Genomic DNA, 16059 nt, shown 5'->3' on the forward strand with positions numbered 1-16059 from the left:
ACCGAATGGCATGACAAGGTTCTCATAATGCCCCTCCGGAGTGTTAAACGCCGTCTTCCACTCATCCCCCTCCTTCATCCTAATCAGATTGTACGCCCCCCTGAGATCCAACTTAGAGAACCATTTGGCGCCCACGATCTGATTAAAGAGATCGGGAATAAGTGGGAGCGGATACGGATCTCGGACCGTAATCCGATTAAGTTCACGGAAATCCAGGCAAGGGCGTAGGCCTCCATCTTTCTTCTTAACAAAGAAGAACCCCGCAGCCACCGGTGAAGATGAAGGTCTAATATGCCCCTTAGCCAGACTTTCTGAAATATAATCCTTCATGGCCTGCCTCTCAGGACCAGAAAGGTTATACAACCTAGCTTTAGGTAACTTGGCCTCAGGGAGCAGTTTTACAGAACAGTCATACTCGCGATGAGGAGGTAGTTCCTGACACCCTTTCTCCGAGAATACATCCTCAAAGTCCGCCAGAAATGGAGGTAAGACCCAAGGAGTAACCGCACCGATGACCGTGTTCATGCAGTTTTTATTACAGAATTTACTCCATTGGCTTATCTCTCTGGTTTGCCAATTAATAACCGGGTTATGCTTAGCTAACCAGGGAAGGCCCAACACTATAGGAGTGGGAAGACCCTCCAACACGTAGCAAGACAACAGTTCTTTATGTATCGCCCCCACTTGAAGTTTTACGTCATGCACAGCTTGCAAAAAACTTCCCTGACCGAGAGGCCTGGCATCGATCGAGAATATGGGGATGGGTTTAGCCAACTCACTCAATCGCATACCTTGAACCCGGGCAAACCGAGCATCAACCAGATTAGCCCCGGCCCCACTATCCAGAAGAACAGATATCCTCTCAGTTCTCGTACCCACCACCACCTCCGCCGGTACGAGAAACTGAGACGAACCTAGGGACGAAATACCTACTCCCAGATTGCCGTCCACCACACAACCTGGGATCAACAGTTTTCCGATGACTCTTCACTCTGCAAGGGACAGGATGGACACCCCCCAATAAAATGTCCCTTTCTCCCGCAGAAGAAACACCTTCCTGTCTTATGGCGCACCACCGGTCCCCTCTCCCGAAATGATGTCCCTCCTAATTGCATAGGCTCCTCTGGACTGACCAGGGGAACCACCATATGAGGGGACCTTGTAGGAAGTGGAGTCATCACAGGGCGTAGAGTTATCCCGCACCTCTCCCGAAGCCGTCTGTCAACGCGAATAGCAAGGGCCATAGCGGCTTCCAGTGACGCGGGAGAGTCATACTGTGCCAACACATCCTGTAATTTGTCGGATAAACCATGACAAAACTGGCTCCTAAGAGCCGGGTCATTCCACTGGGTGTCCGTGGCCCACCTACGGAACTCCGAACAGAATTCCTCCGCCGGACGATCTCCCTGCTGGATCCTACGTAACTTAGACTCAGCAAGGGAGATCTGATCTGGGTCATCATATACGAGTCCCAGAGCAGCGAAAAACCTATCCACTGACTGGAGAGCCGGGGAGCCCGGGGGAAGAGAGAACGCCCAAGATTGTGGGTCCCCTAGTAGGAGCGAGATAACAATTCCCACCCTTTGTTCTTCACTCCCCGATGACCGAGGCCGCAGCCGAAAGTACAACTTGCATGCCTCCCGGAAAACAAAAAACTTGTCCCGCCCCCCAGTGAACCTGTCAGGGAGAGCTACTTTAGGTTCTGGTCCGGCTTGCTCCTGAGGATGCAAAACCTTGGACCTAACGTCCGCCACCTCCATGGACAAACTCTGCAACTGCCGAGCTAGACCGGCTACTGGATCCATGGTAGCTGGAGAAAAACTAAGTGGGTCGGTGAAAATGTCACGCTGTCTCAGTATACTGGAGGTAGGGGGCCTAAGCTGACCCTAAGCTGGGGCCCTGACTAATCCCTCAACCTGGAGGTACTGTTAAAGGTACAGAGGTCCAGGCCGCCAGCGTAACCCCTACCTCCTGAGGATCCCTGCACCTAAGTAATCTAGTCCTGAGAAGGACCCCGATCACAACAAAAGGGGACAAGAAATAATATGCCCACACACAGTACTTAGACGAACGAGACAGTACAAGGGAAAAACCAAAACCACCTTGCATACAACAACTACACAACTACAACAGAGGGAACACCAACGGGAAAGGAGATAAATGATAAAGCGAGGAAGGGAAAAAACACTCCAAGTACACTTATCTCAGAAACTCCAAACACCACGATCCGCTCTGTAAGTCTGAATGAAATGCTTTCACCGACACTTCCCAAACAGACCAGCAGGCATTTGAAGGAGTCTCACTACAGAAGTATTGATTGCAGCTGGGCGAGGCTGGACCTCGTCTAGCACAGAGAGAGAGAGAATTAACTCCCTCACTGCCGAAAAACACAAAGCACCAACAAGTCAGCTGCGAGAAGTCAGGCTGTGTACTCGTGACGATCTTCGTGGCGACACACCCGTGACAAAAACTTGGTGCCCTGGAACAAACATGGATGGCCCGACTGTCTAATTACGAATTCACCATCAAGTACCGGGCTGGGCACAAGAATGCAAACGCAGATGCGCTGTCCAGGATGCCTAAATTGCCAGACGGGGGAGAAGACCCAGAGGAGCTGGAAGAGATATAAATCCCCGCGTTCCACCTCCATGGGATAAAGCAGTTCTCCCATTGTGTGAAGAACAGGTGCTCTGCCAACAGAAAAGCCACGTTCAATCCATTGCCCCACCATGGATGGGCAGAAACACAAGACAGTGACCCGGCTGTCCGCCTAGTCTTGCTGACACAAGCTGATTCATACCCTGATTCAGATGCTCCAGAAGAGACCAAACAGCTGTGAAAAGAAAAGAGCAAGCTGTTCATCTATGAAGGGAAGCTGTGTCGAAGAACTGTCAACTCCCGGACACATGAGCTGGTCTGGCAGGTAGTAGTCCCGAGGCGAGATGCGTCTATGGTCCTGGAAGCGTACCACGATGGAGCGGGACATTTTGAATGGAAGAAGCTGGAAGTCATGCTACGTGAACGGTTCTATTGGGTTGGCATGAGGAAAGCAGTCGAGAGGTGGTGTCGAGAATGCGGACCATGCAACCTGAGAAGAAAAGGCCGTGACAGCCATAGGGCTCCCCTGCAGCCCATCATCACCAAGCAGACACTCGAACTGGTAGCCCTGGACCATGTGAAGCTATCCCCGAGCAGGTCAGGCTATGTCTACGCTCTCACCATCGTAGACCACTACTCCCGGTTCCTGGTAGTAGTGCCAGTCAAGGACCAAACGGCTCAGACAGCAGCCAGAGCTTTCCAACAGCACTTCTGCCGCCCGCATGCTTACCCAGAACGTGTGCTAACTGACCAAGGTCCGGCCTTCGAAGCGGAGGTATTTCAGGAATTCTGCAACCTGTACGGCTGCAAGAAGATCAGGACAACGCCTTTTCACCCCCAGACCAACGGGATGTGTGAAAAGATGAACCAGGTGGTGATAGACCTACTGAAGACGTTGCCCCTGGAGGAACGCAGCCTGTGGCCAGAAAAGTTGCCAGACCTGGTGGATCTCTACAACCACATCCCAGTGAATACCACCAACTGCACACCAGCTTACCTGATGAGAGCAAGACCTGGTAAGCTGCCCATTGACCTGGATATGGGAGTTCTGACGAAACAGGACGCCTCACCAGACACAGATTGGGACACAGAGCGGCAACAGCAATACCGTAAGGTACAGGAAAGTATTGAAAGAAGTCTGTCCCAAGCAAGAGAAAGGCGAGAGAGGACTTACAATCAACATGCACCTGCTGTTCCCCTGTTACCTGGAGAGCAAGGCCTAAAGAAGAAGAGGCGACTCCACAAGTTGGATGACCAGTGGGAAAAAGAGCCGTACACCGTTCTACCCTCAAACCATGATAACACCAAGGTGTGCCTCATAAGTAAGGACGGAGGTGAGACAACAGCAACAGTTTCCAGAGACCACCTGAAGAAATGTCCCGAGCAGCTACAGCATGCTGAAGAAGGCCAAGATATCCCTCAACCTGCAGAGGAAGTGGAAGAAATGGTCAGCACAGTACTCGGAGAATTTCCCCGGTCATGGATGCAAGTGAATAATGCCATTATTGTGCCAGTCCTTACATTTCTCCAACCAGCCCCTCAAGAAGCTGTGGAAGTCCCAGTAGAGTTGGAAGAACCATTGGCCCAGGAGACAGAAGATTCCTCATCAGCAGACCAGGAGAATCTACCCTCTGCTAGTAGCGAGCCTGTCGTACCCACGGTAAGCCAAAGGATCCGTAGGAAGCTGCCCAACCTACCAGAGACACTTCCAAACACCTGTAGTGAGGTGAACATTGAGCCCACCACACCAGGGGTAAATACAGGGGACCAAGGTAGAACACAGACAGACAGTGTGTTACGTAGGTCTACCAGAATCACCAGAGGTCAGATCCCTGCTCGATGGAGAATTTAAAGTGTAATGTATAACTGTATTATTGCAAATGTTTTATGTGTGTATTAAATATGTTTTTTCCAGTTACCTAACAGGGTCCAAAAAGACTTTCAGGTTATGGACAATGGATAACCAAAAACTTTACCTTGTAAATAGTTGCACCTGGAAAGTGCCCCTTTTGTGCCAGACCACAGAACAAAAACCCGTGGAGGTGGCTGAAGACGTGGTCCAACATCCGGATCATCAATGCCCTGTAGCCACCCCAGGGCCTCCGTGGAGGGTTTGGTATGGGTCCTTCAAGCTACACCTTCAGTGAAATGGACACCTGGTTACGGATGATACCGTGACCTAAAAAGACAATAATGCCTGTAAATATGTTCATGTATTGTATATTGTTACCTGTTGTTTTTGCAAAATATGCTCAGTCCCGGAGTACTGAAATTTACTAGGGGGGAATGTGGAACACTAGAGGGTCTGGTTGCCACAATGGTAGAAATACCATGTCTGGGAGCAAAACAGGAGTTTCCTGGTCAGGGAACACACTACAAGCAACACCTCCTGCTCCAGACCAGAAAAGGGGAGGATCCTGCCCTATATAACTGGATCTGGAGGCGGGGTTAGCCTGTCTAAGTTTAGTCTGAGTTCAGTCAGTGTGAGGAGTTGCATAGGACACTAAGGAGCAAGGAGCTGAGGACTGGAGTTGGCAGAGCTCGTCCTAGCCGGAGTACATATGTGTCACCCTGGCCTGGATGCCACAAGTGTAATTAAAGCTGTGTCTGAGAGCAAGGGGGAGGTTCTCTGGTCAGGGGAACATTAGCATGCAATGCCTCCTGTCTCAGGCCAGTAGGGGGAGCTGGCTGCCCCTATAAAAGCTGGTACTGGGGGCAGGGTTAGAGAGAACTTGATGGCCTGTCTCAGCACTGAGACTTGTCCCAGAGCAGAGCAGGGACAGACAGTTGCACTGCACCTAAGAGGAAGTGTGGCAGGAGGAGAGCCACAAGCCAGAGACAAGAGGCGAAGCAAGCCTGTCTTGGCAGATAAGAGACTGACTTTACCAGACTTTGGTGTCTGAGGCTGGGAGGATTCTACATCCTCCAGCAGATAACCAGTCCGCAAGGGACTGTATATTCCTTGGCCTAAGAAGCCTGGAGGCCCTGCCACAACAGAAGGAACCAGCAAAGCCGTACAAGGCTGGGAGCAGAAAGTAACCCACGTCGCAGGCCATACAGGCGAGAATACACGGAAAGCTCGGAAACGTGGGCTGTTACCCTATAACGAGGAGATAGCCAGAAGGACACAGAAAGCACGGTAGGCCTACACCCTCACCCTGACCAGGGCCAATTTCCCCGTTGCTCTCAGACATCCAGGTCCCCTGCTAGCTGGGACTGTTTGTGGGTCAATTTACCTGTTCTAGTAAAGACCCTGGACTGCAACCTGTTGTCTGTGTGCTCCTTGCTCCTCCAGCACTATCAGCACTGGGACTCTCACTACCATCACTCCCACCATCCATTATACTGCCCTGGGGCTGCAATCTTCCCGTGGGGAGTCACACTACCCTAGCTGCACACCTCATCAGCCCCAGCGGTCTGCATGCAGCGGCAGTTCCTAATAACCACAATCCACGGGTGGCGTAGTCGGACATTATCAGCAGAACGTAGCAGACTACCATTGGCCTGACCACCCAGAGCCACGGAACCGGGTTGCCACTACTACTCCCATCGTTTCCCCTATTGCCCGGATCCGAGTGCCCCACGGCCCAGGGGGCGAGTCAGCTTTGGCGTAGTCGGCAGGATTTCGTGCCCGCAACCACCGGGTACTGCGTGCCTGAAAAAAGACTTTTGTAACTTACCTGTGGCGAAGTTTCCCGCCGTCCGGAGTCGTTTCCCGCCATCCGGAGCCGATTCCCGCCATCAGACGCCATCTTGGACCGTTTCCCGCCGTCTTCCCGCCATCCGCAGCTGTTTCCCGCCATCGGACGCCATCTTCAGGACGCCGCGCGGGAAGAAGAGGGGCGTGGACGTCAAAACCGCGCGAGATCCGAAGCTCCGCCCCACGCACCGACGCTGCGCAAGGTCCTGGAAGGGAGAGAGAGCGACGCTGACGTCATCAGGACGCGACGCCAGGTCCTCGTTCATAGCAGCAGCAGCGGAGCCGCGGCATACAGAAGAGGATCGTCGGAAGGTAGGCCATGCTTGACTAGGGGGGAGGAAAGGAAGATGTCGGACACAGAGGCCCCCACTACCACCAACGCAGCTGCAGCAGCGGTGATGCCCTTTTCCCTGCCCTACATCCCTGGAGCGGCCTGGCTGCCCAAGTACTCAGGGGAGCCCCATGCCCTAACTGACTTTAAGGAAAGGCTGTACAGTTTGTTCCAAGTCTACCCCCTGACAGAGGAACAGAAGGTCAGCATACTAACAGGGCAGTTAACTGGCGCAGCCCAAAGGGAGGTAAAATCATGGCCGAATGAGGAGAAAAGGACTGTGAAGGGTATTCTGGCCCGGCTGCGGGGTACCTTTGACACCCGTACCTCCGCTGAAATTAAAATGAGGTTCTATGGATGTAAGCAGCGGGCACAGGACAGCATCAGAGACTATGCCCTAAATCTGCAGGAAGCCCTAAGGGCCATCCAACAAGCTGACCCTGGCAGCGTGCATGAAACGGATAATCTACTAACAGAACAGTTTATAGAAGGTCTGCTGTCTAGCGCCCACAGGACCCAGCTGCGCCTCATGTTCTTTCAGAACCCTGATCTGACCTTTGCCCAATTCAAGGACAGGGCCATAAGGGTGCTCCACGAATCCGCAACAAGTGGCGCTATAAACCCCCGGCACCCTGCTCTCACCTACCACCAGGAGGCGGCGCCCTCGTCTATGGACCCCGTGGGGGCTGATGCACAGGCCCTGAACCAAGCCCCGTCGAAAGACCTGCACCACCAAGTCCAGGAGCTGACCAGGAGCATCGCGGCATTGACCAGGATCGTCCAGGCGTTGCAAGTGGACCCGTCAAGACCCATCGAGCTGGCTTCAAGTCCGGAGGATGTCCCGTGGCGTCGACAGAGGAGGATCCCGTCGTTCCGAGGGAGGCCCACAGACCGCTACGCAGAGGATGGACAGCCCATTTGCCGTCGATGCAACCAGCCCAGACACATTTCCAGGTACTGTAATTTAAACGGGTCCAACCTGGGGCAGAGGGCCAACCCCCAGGCATAAGATCACCAGGCCCTTATAATTGGCGTGATAAGTACGTTGGGGGGCGCCCGGTTTTACCCGTGGTGCTGGACGGCATCCCCATGAGCGCCTTGCTGGATACTGGGTCACAAGTAACCACTATCCCTTATGTACTTTTTAAGCAGTATTGGACTGATGCTGATATCACACGGTATCCAGACAGTAACTTGAGCATCATCGCCAGTAATGGCTTACCCGTGCCGCAGATGGGGTTCAAGGAGATGACCATAAAAATTGGTAAAGTTGAACTGCCGGCACAGGGAGTGATTATTGTGGACATTGACCGTCGTGAAAGTCACCCTAAAATAACTGTGGGTACTAATGTAATTGAAAATTGTCTTTCAGAGGTAATTGTAATCTTACAACAGGTGGCGGTGAATGCTAGTTCCAGCCAACAGAGAGTCCTCAACAAGGAGATAAAAGCCCTGATGAGACGGCAGCAGGTAGAACTGTCTGGTGGTGAGATCGGTAGCGTCAGACTGAGTGACCCATTCCCCATTTCCATGCCTCCCAAAAGTGAAATGATGATCTGGTGTCGGACTGCAATCGGGTTGAGAGGTAGAGACTACCAAGCCATGGTAGAACCCGTGTACTCAGACAGCAGGCCCACCATTTTGACAGTCCGGGGGGTGGTTGATGTCCGTCATGGGAGGGTGCCCGTCCGCATCCTCAACATTGGGGAGAGGGAGGTACACTTACCCAGGTACGCTACACTCGCCAAACTGTTTGTTGTCGAACACCAAGCTATCAGGGCCGTGGAACCCTTGCCTCCATCTCCACAGGCGAAGGGTAATGGCTCCCAGAAACAAAAGGAGGACTGGTGCCAGAAACTCCATGTGGGTGCTGACTCCACTCCCCTGCACCAAAAACAAGGAGTCTACCGGGTGGTACAGGAGTACGAGAGAGTCTTTAGTAAGCACCCGCTAGACTTCGGCAGAGTAAAGGGGATAGAACACCACATTCCCACAGGGAGCCACCCACCGATAAAATAAAGACACAGACCTGTACCCCCTGCACATTATCAGAATGCCAAGGGTATGCTGAGGGAAATGAAAGAAGCTGGGGTCATTAGAGATAGCTGTAGCCTGGGCAGCCCCCTTGGTTCTGGTGAAAAAGAAGGACAGCACCATGAGAATGTGCGTGGACTATAGACAAATCAACCGTATCACCCACAAAGACGCATATCCGCTGCCTAGAATAGAGGAGTCTTTAGCTGCACTAAAATCAGCTAACTTCTTTTCTACTTTGGACCTTACTAGCGGGTACTGGCAGGTTCCTGTGGCAGAGGCTGACAAGGAGAAGACCGCCTTCACCACCCCGATGGGACTGAGCGAATTCAACTGTATGCCTTTCGGGCTCTGCAACGCACCGGGGACCTTCCAGCGGCTGATGGAATGCTGTCTAGGGCACCGAAACTTCGAGACGGTCCTCCTTTACCTGGACGACGTGATCGTCTATTCAAAGACCTACGAGGACCATCTAAAGCACCTGGCCGAGGTGTTCGAAGCCCTGGCAGGCTATGGCCTGAAGGTGAAACCATCGAAGTGTCACCTGCTGAAACCAAAGGTCCAGTACCTAGGGCACGTGGTAAGCGCGGAAGGAGTGGCCCCCGACCCTGACAAGGTTACGGCAATCAAGAGCTGGCCAAGCCCCTCGAACATCAAAGAGGTGAGACAGTTTCTCGGGTTGGTAGGCTACTACCGAAGATTCATCCCCGGGTTTTTCAAGATGGCAGCTCCAATGCAGGACCTCCTGATCGGACAGTCTAAGTCCAGAAGTCAAAAGCCACCCTTCAAGTGGGATAAACCGGAAGAGGAATCCTTCCGCCAGTTGAAGATGGCCCTCACGGGGGATGAGATCCTGGCCTACCCTGATTATGGCCAGCCTTTTATTCTCCACACGGACGCCAGTAATGTGGGACTGGGAGCCGTACTGTCCCAAAACCAACAGGGCAGAGAACGGGTGATCGCATACGCCAGTCGGAAGCTGAGGCCCACCGAGAGGAACCCGGAGAATTACAGCTCCTTCAAGTTAGAATTCTTGGCGGTGGTGTGGGCCATGACGGAACGCTTCAAGCATTACCTGGCCTCCGCAAAGTTCACCGTGTACACGGACAACAACCCGTTGACACACCTGGACAATGCAAGACTGGGTGCCCTGGAACAGCGGTGGATGGCCCGTCTCTCCAACTATGACTTCGTGATCAAGTACCGGGCAGGCAAAACCAATGCCAATGCGGACGCCCTATCAAGAATGCCTCACTTACCTGAAGGTGACGAAGACCCAGAAGAGCTGGAGGAGGTAGAACTCCCTGCGTTTCACCGGTATGGAGCCGCTCAATACTCCCACCGCGTGAAGGAGGAGGATCTAACAACCGTGATGATCAATCCCCTACCTCACCACAGCTGGGCCGAGACCCAAGATAGTGACCCTGCAGTCCGCCTGGTGAAAGATCTGCTGACCCGGGAAGACGCCCGCTTAGATCCAGATGCCCCAGAGGAAGCCAAGCAGCTATGGAAGGAGAAGAGCAAGCTGTTCCTCTACGAAGTTGTGCAGAAGGATTGTCGGACGCACTAGCTGACCTGGCAAGTCGTGGTCCCAAGGCGGGATGCAGCAATGGTCCTGGGGGCTTACCATGACAGAGCGGGACACTTCGGTTGGAAGAAACTGGAGTTCCTACTAAGAGGAAGGTTCTTTTGGGTCGGCATGAGAGGAGCTGTAGAAAAATGGTGCAGAGACTGTGGCCCTTGTCACCTGAGGAGGAAGGACCGCACCAGCCAGAAGACACCCTTGAGGCCCATCGTCACCACGCAGCCTCTTGAGCTGGTAGCTCTGGACCACGTCAAATTGGCTCCAAGCCGGTCTGGATACATCTATGCCCTGACAATCGTGGACCACTATTCCCATTTTCTAGTGGTGGTCCCGGTAATGGATTTGACAGCCCAAACAGCGGCCAGAGCCTTCCAGCAACATTTCTGCCGTCCACACGGGTATCCGGAACAGGTCCTGACAGACCAGGGTCCAGCGTTCGAGGCTGAAATCTTCCAGGAGTTCTGCAACCTCTATGGCTGTAAGAAGATTCGTACAACGCCTTACCACCCCCAAACCAACGGGATGTGTGAGAAGATGAACAATATAGTCATTGATCTCCTGAAGACGTTGCCCCTGGAGGAACGCAGCCTGTGGCCAGAAAAACTGCCGGACCTGATAGACCTATACAACAATATCCCGGTGAATGCTACAAACTGCACCCCGGCTTACCTGATGCGAGCTAGACCAGGTAAGCTGCCAGTAGACCTGGAGATGGGAGTCCTAATACCTGAGGACACCTCCCCGGATGCGGACTGGGATACGGAAAGGCAACTGCAGTACAAGAAGGTACAGGAGAGTGTGGAGAAGAGCCTGGCCCAGGTGAGAGAGAGGCAAGAAAAACTCTTCAACCAACACGCCCCTGCTGGTCCCCTAGAACCTGGTGAGCAAGTCCTGAAGCGGAAGAGAAGGCTACATAAGTTGGACGACCAGTGGGAAAGGGAACCCTACACCGTACTGCAGTCTGACCACGACAACCCAAAGGTGTGCGTAATCACCAAGGACGGAGGAGAAACCACTAGTGTCGTCTCCAGAGACCACCTCAAAAGATGCCCCGAGCAACTCCGTAGTGCAGAAGAAGATCAGAGTGACCTTGAACCCGCAGAAGACAAGGAAGAAATGATCAGCACCGTTCTCGGAGAGTTCCCTCAGTCCTGGACTCGCATAAATGATGCCATAGTGGTACCCGTCCTGCATTTCCTACACGGGATCCGAGTTGCCAGCCATACGGGTGAGCACAGCACGTCACACTCAGGGACGTGGGCTACACACGACTATAAGCGGGATAGCCAAAGAGTACAGTCAGAACGGCAGGCCTACAACTCCACCTGGCCAGGGGGATTCTAGGATTGCTCACAGACTGACCAAGCCCTCATCCCTAGCAAGTACTCCCGTTGGGGCCTATATAATTACCACCAGTAAAGACCCTAGGACTGCACTGCAAATACTCTGTGCTATTATTACTGATCCAGGCACTATCACCACCATCATCCATACACGCTGCCCTGAAGATCCACTCTTCCTGTGGGGAGTCACATCACCTTGCTGCACACACCATCAGCTTCAGTGGACTGCTCCGCAGCGGCGGTTCCCAATAACTGCATCCCACAGGTGGCTAGTCTGACTATACATAAACTACCCTGGTTTGACCGCCCTGGGTCACGGACCGGGTCACCGCCACAGTGACTACAACCCCCAGCATCTACAGGCCCGTCTCCGGGTGCCCCACAGCCCAGGGGGCGCGTCATCTATCACTTGGTGGCACGCGATGCAGGTGTTACTTGTATACTAGTAGATGCTGTCCATCGCCACTAACTGACAGCGAGGAAAACATATCCAGTTTTCTTCCTGCGGGGGCAGCGCTGGTCTGTGCACGCTGGGTACTCTGACACCTCTCTGCTGCTGGGTCCTTACTGCTGATCTGAGCTGAGCTGACAGGGTGTGTGCTTATTGTGCACATTGTGCAGGGACTAGCCCAGCCTGTAAGGGTATGTTCCCACGATCGGGACCCGCTGCAGAATAGCCGCACCACTTCTGCCCCATTACAAATGAGCGTGTACACACTCTTTTTTTTTTTTTCCACATGCGGACTTTCCCCATTGATGCAAGACTATGGGGAAAGTCCACATGCGTATCTGCAAGAGAAATTGACATGCTGCGGATCTGAAAGACGTGCTGCCGCATGTCAATGATCTGCAGGTGTACATAGACTCATAGTGGACATAGGATTTCTACAAACCCCATCCACTATGCTGTAACATCTGGGAGCTGTGGGTTTCACACTGCATAAACACGCAGCGTCAAAACTGCAGCAAATCCTGAACATGAGAACCCACCCATAGACTGAGTCACTGACACTTGGTGTTCTTGTGGTCTTGTTTTTTACATACTATATAATAAGAATCTGTTTTCTTTGTTACTTCTAGGTCTGTTTTGCTGTGACATGAATCCCCACTCTCTATTCTTGAATGATGGATGACAATCCCCTGGGCACTTAATGATGCCCAACAGAAATAAAGGGTCAGTGATTTCCTGCTGAGATAAGGGCATTGCCTCGTTAATACTGGTCATGTACAGAACTAATGTAATTGTTGCCTTTGTTTTGCCCATTTGCTATATAAATGGTGAATGTGGTGTCAGGAAAGGCAGACAGTAATCCCATCATGGCCTGCCGCACCTCCCGATGTCTCCTCTCTAGGTGTATGGCTGTGCTGGAATAATTCTGCAGCTTCTCACTTGGCGGCACCAAATTACCATTATTGTACTGATAGAGGTTGTTCAGGAATACTTTGCCTTCCGATAAGTGAAGAATAAACACGTCGGCTTGCTTCTCTGCATGGGATGGTTACACCAGTGTCCATCTGCTTCACTTGCTGGTCTAGCAGTTAAAGGGAATCTGTCAGCAGGGTTTGCCACTTAATCTGAGAGCATCATAATATAGGGCACGAGAGCCTGATTCCAGGGATGCATTGGGCTATGAAAACTACACCAAGCAGCCCAGTGAGTGATACATCCCTGGAATAAGGCTTTCTTGCCCTATGTCACACTGCTCTCAGATTATATAGCTCATACCTGTTGACAGATTCCCTTTAATGGGAACCAGCCAGCAGGTTTTTTCCCCTATGAGGTAAGTCTAGTACCTTTCAGCCCTCATATACTGCATTCTAGAATGCTGTATATATGCCCCCAATCCAGCCTGCAAGACAAGAAAAATAGCTTTTATTATTCACCTATGGGGCGGTCTAGTTTGATCGATGTCGCTGGTTTTGATCCAGCGTCTCCTCTCTTCTTGATGTCACCCTCCTTCTCTGCTTCGTGTGGGTGACACGTCCTACGTCATCCAGTGTCCACCACCACGCTCCTGCGCAGGTGTTCTTTATGCCGTGGTGAGGGCAGAGCAAAGTACTGCGGTGCACATGCTCTGCGCTGTGTGGCCTTTCCCTGTGCACTGCGGTACTTGTACTTCTCTGCCCTGCTGAGAGCAGCCTGTACAGGAGTGCAATGCTGGACACTGGATGAAGTAGGATGCGTCATCCACACGAAGCAGAGGAGCTGTCAGGTCAAGACAAGCGACACCCATCGGACCGCCCCGTAGGAGAGTATAATAAAAGGTGTTTTCATTGTCTTGCAGGCCGGATTGGGGGCTTATATACAACATATTAGTATAGTTAAAAATACAAGCTACAAAAATTGATATAAAGTGCACACAAAGAAAGAAGAATAAAAAGCGCTTAGCCCAAATTTTCCATAATTCATACGAATGGTATCCCATGTTAATGAATACAGGACCATAAATATACTCATGCTGTCAAATATAGTGTAATAGAAAATCTTTATCCATGTTTTAGACCATCAGGTACCAACACTCAGCATGAGTGTCGTAAATCCAACATCTGGGAATGTAATTACAAATAATATGGAAAAATTGCATGTGACAATGAAGATTTCATTTTCTGTTTTGAGGATTCTCACATTTTTTTTCATATTTGTAGGTAAGGTAATCAACCCTTTACTTAATGCACAGCATAAGGAGCCTGTTAGGAGGTAAGCACAAACCATATTCTGACACTTTTTTACATTAAAATTATGGGAGGATTTCCCGATGGGACTCTCATTTGTAATTCTGGTAATAGATTAAGAGAAGCCATCACATGATGGCGGTACCATCCTCTGCAGCATCACCCGCAATGAAAAGTTGCTGGATTATTTAGGAATTTTCAATGTTTTCTTACTGTGGGGGTTTGAGTGGAAAACAATTGCAAAAAGACTTCATCAAAGTAATTCAGCCCCCAAATTTTTTTGCCACCACTCTAGAGCCCGATAAGTCTTATTAGTCCAACTTTTTGTGGACATCTGAGGACAATGTCATCCTGGTTACTCTTATTACTTGTGCTTCAACCCGTCTCTTATGAGAACCCATTTTCTATGTTCTAAGTTTACAAAATGTTCTGTTGTGCTGGAGCAGGGAGGTTTGCCTTTGTGTTACCCATTCATTTTATCAAAATGATGAATGTAGCGTCAAACAAGGCATACAGTAACTTCCATGTCCCTTGTCGTGCCCTGATATTATTGTGCGGGTACTAGGTTGAATGGGAACAGTTGTGTCCTAACGTACATTACCCATAGCAACCTGTCATATGCCTGCAGAACTTTTAGAGCTTTGGAAAAAAAAGCTGCTTTGACAGGCTGCCATGGGCAGCAAATACTTTTGGTTTATTTTTGACTGCTTTGCTAAATCTCCCCAATGAGGTCATTAGTATGGCACATGCACCAGGAAACTGCCCTGCTCTTTTTACAACTGTTCTGGACACTGTGCCTTCCCCATTGGTGCATGGCTTATCTTTAGTGATGAGTGCAAGTGCTCCTTACTCCTTTGCCGAGGGTGCTCGGGTATAGCGGGTGCTCGAGTGACATGTTCGAGTCCCTGCAGCTGCATATTTCGCGGCTGTTTGACCTCCACAAAACATGGGATTGCCTGCGTTTGTCAGACAATCCCTGTATTTTTTGTGGCGGTCTAAAAACTGCAAAACATGCGGCCACATGGACCCTAACATGTCACTCGAGCACCCGTGATACTTGGTGTATACCCGAGCACCTTGGGCAAACGAGTAACGAGCACTACTTCTCTTGTGATGCGGTTATGCCCGGTGACATGCACAATGCCAGCCTTAACGAACTGTGTTGTGTAATTTGGCTTATAAAGCAGAAAGGCACAATCTGGGTCAATCACAAACCCCATGAACCCTAACCTTTACATTTCTGGGAGCTTCAGTAAGATCTATAGGTCAATGTTAATAAGGGTGCATTCATATTGGCTGACAGTGGCCATTAAATATTTAATGGCCTATTTAGACTGGCCCACCACACTTTCATATGCACAGATTGATCGTTAGAGGTCTAAAATAAGTACAGCCTAAAGAGGTCTAGAGGTCTAAAATAAGTACAGTCACTGTGACTTGTTAATCCCCTCAGCGCGCACACTGCATGCATTGGCCAGTTTCTGAGCCTGGAATGGTGATGTATGTGATATGCCTACTCCCAGGAAGAAGCCGTCTAGTGGTCACGGCCTCGCTCCATACGAGTGTTATCGAGTGATGCTGCACCCACTAGACTACTAGAGTATCTGAAGAAGAATAACCTCATGACCCAATATCAACATGGGTTTACGAGGGACCGTTCCTGTGTACATGGACTTTTCAAAAGCTTTTGATACGGTTCCACACAAAAGGTTGATACATAAAATGAGAACAATGGGGATAGGGGAAAATATATGTATGTGGGTTAAAAACTGGCTCAGTGATAGGAAACAAAGGG

The 16059-nt window shown here is 51.0% G+C and overlaps 2 non-coding genes across 2 annotated transcripts; both read left to right on the forward strand.

Annotated features, from left to right (window-relative positions):
- Nucleotides 1-12837: 12837 nt before the first annotated feature.
- Nucleotides 12838-12967, forward strand: LOC141175111 (small nucleolar RNA SNORA13). The gene has a single exon (XR_012253013.1). It is a non-coding gene; the product is annotated as a small nucleolar RNA SNORA13 (small nucleolar RNA).
- A 1750-nt stretch (nucleotides 12968-14717) lies between these two features.
- On the forward strand, nucleotides 14718-14846 carry LOC141175078 (small nucleolar RNA SNORA13). Its single transcript, XR_012253010.1, has one exon. It is a non-coding gene; the product is annotated as a small nucleolar RNA SNORA13 (small nucleolar RNA).
- Nucleotides 14847-16059: the final 1213 nt, after the last annotated feature.

This window comes from Phyllobates terribilis, unplaced genomic scaffold (assembly GCF_046119375.1).
Source record: "Phyllobates terribilis strain yellow unplaced genomic scaffold, ASM4611937v1 Scaffold_1__5_contigs__length_1240528914, whole genome shotgun sequence".
NCBI classification, from domain to species: domain Eukaryota; kingdom Metazoa; phylum Chordata; class Amphibia; order Anura; family Dendrobatidae; genus Phyllobates; species Phyllobates terribilis.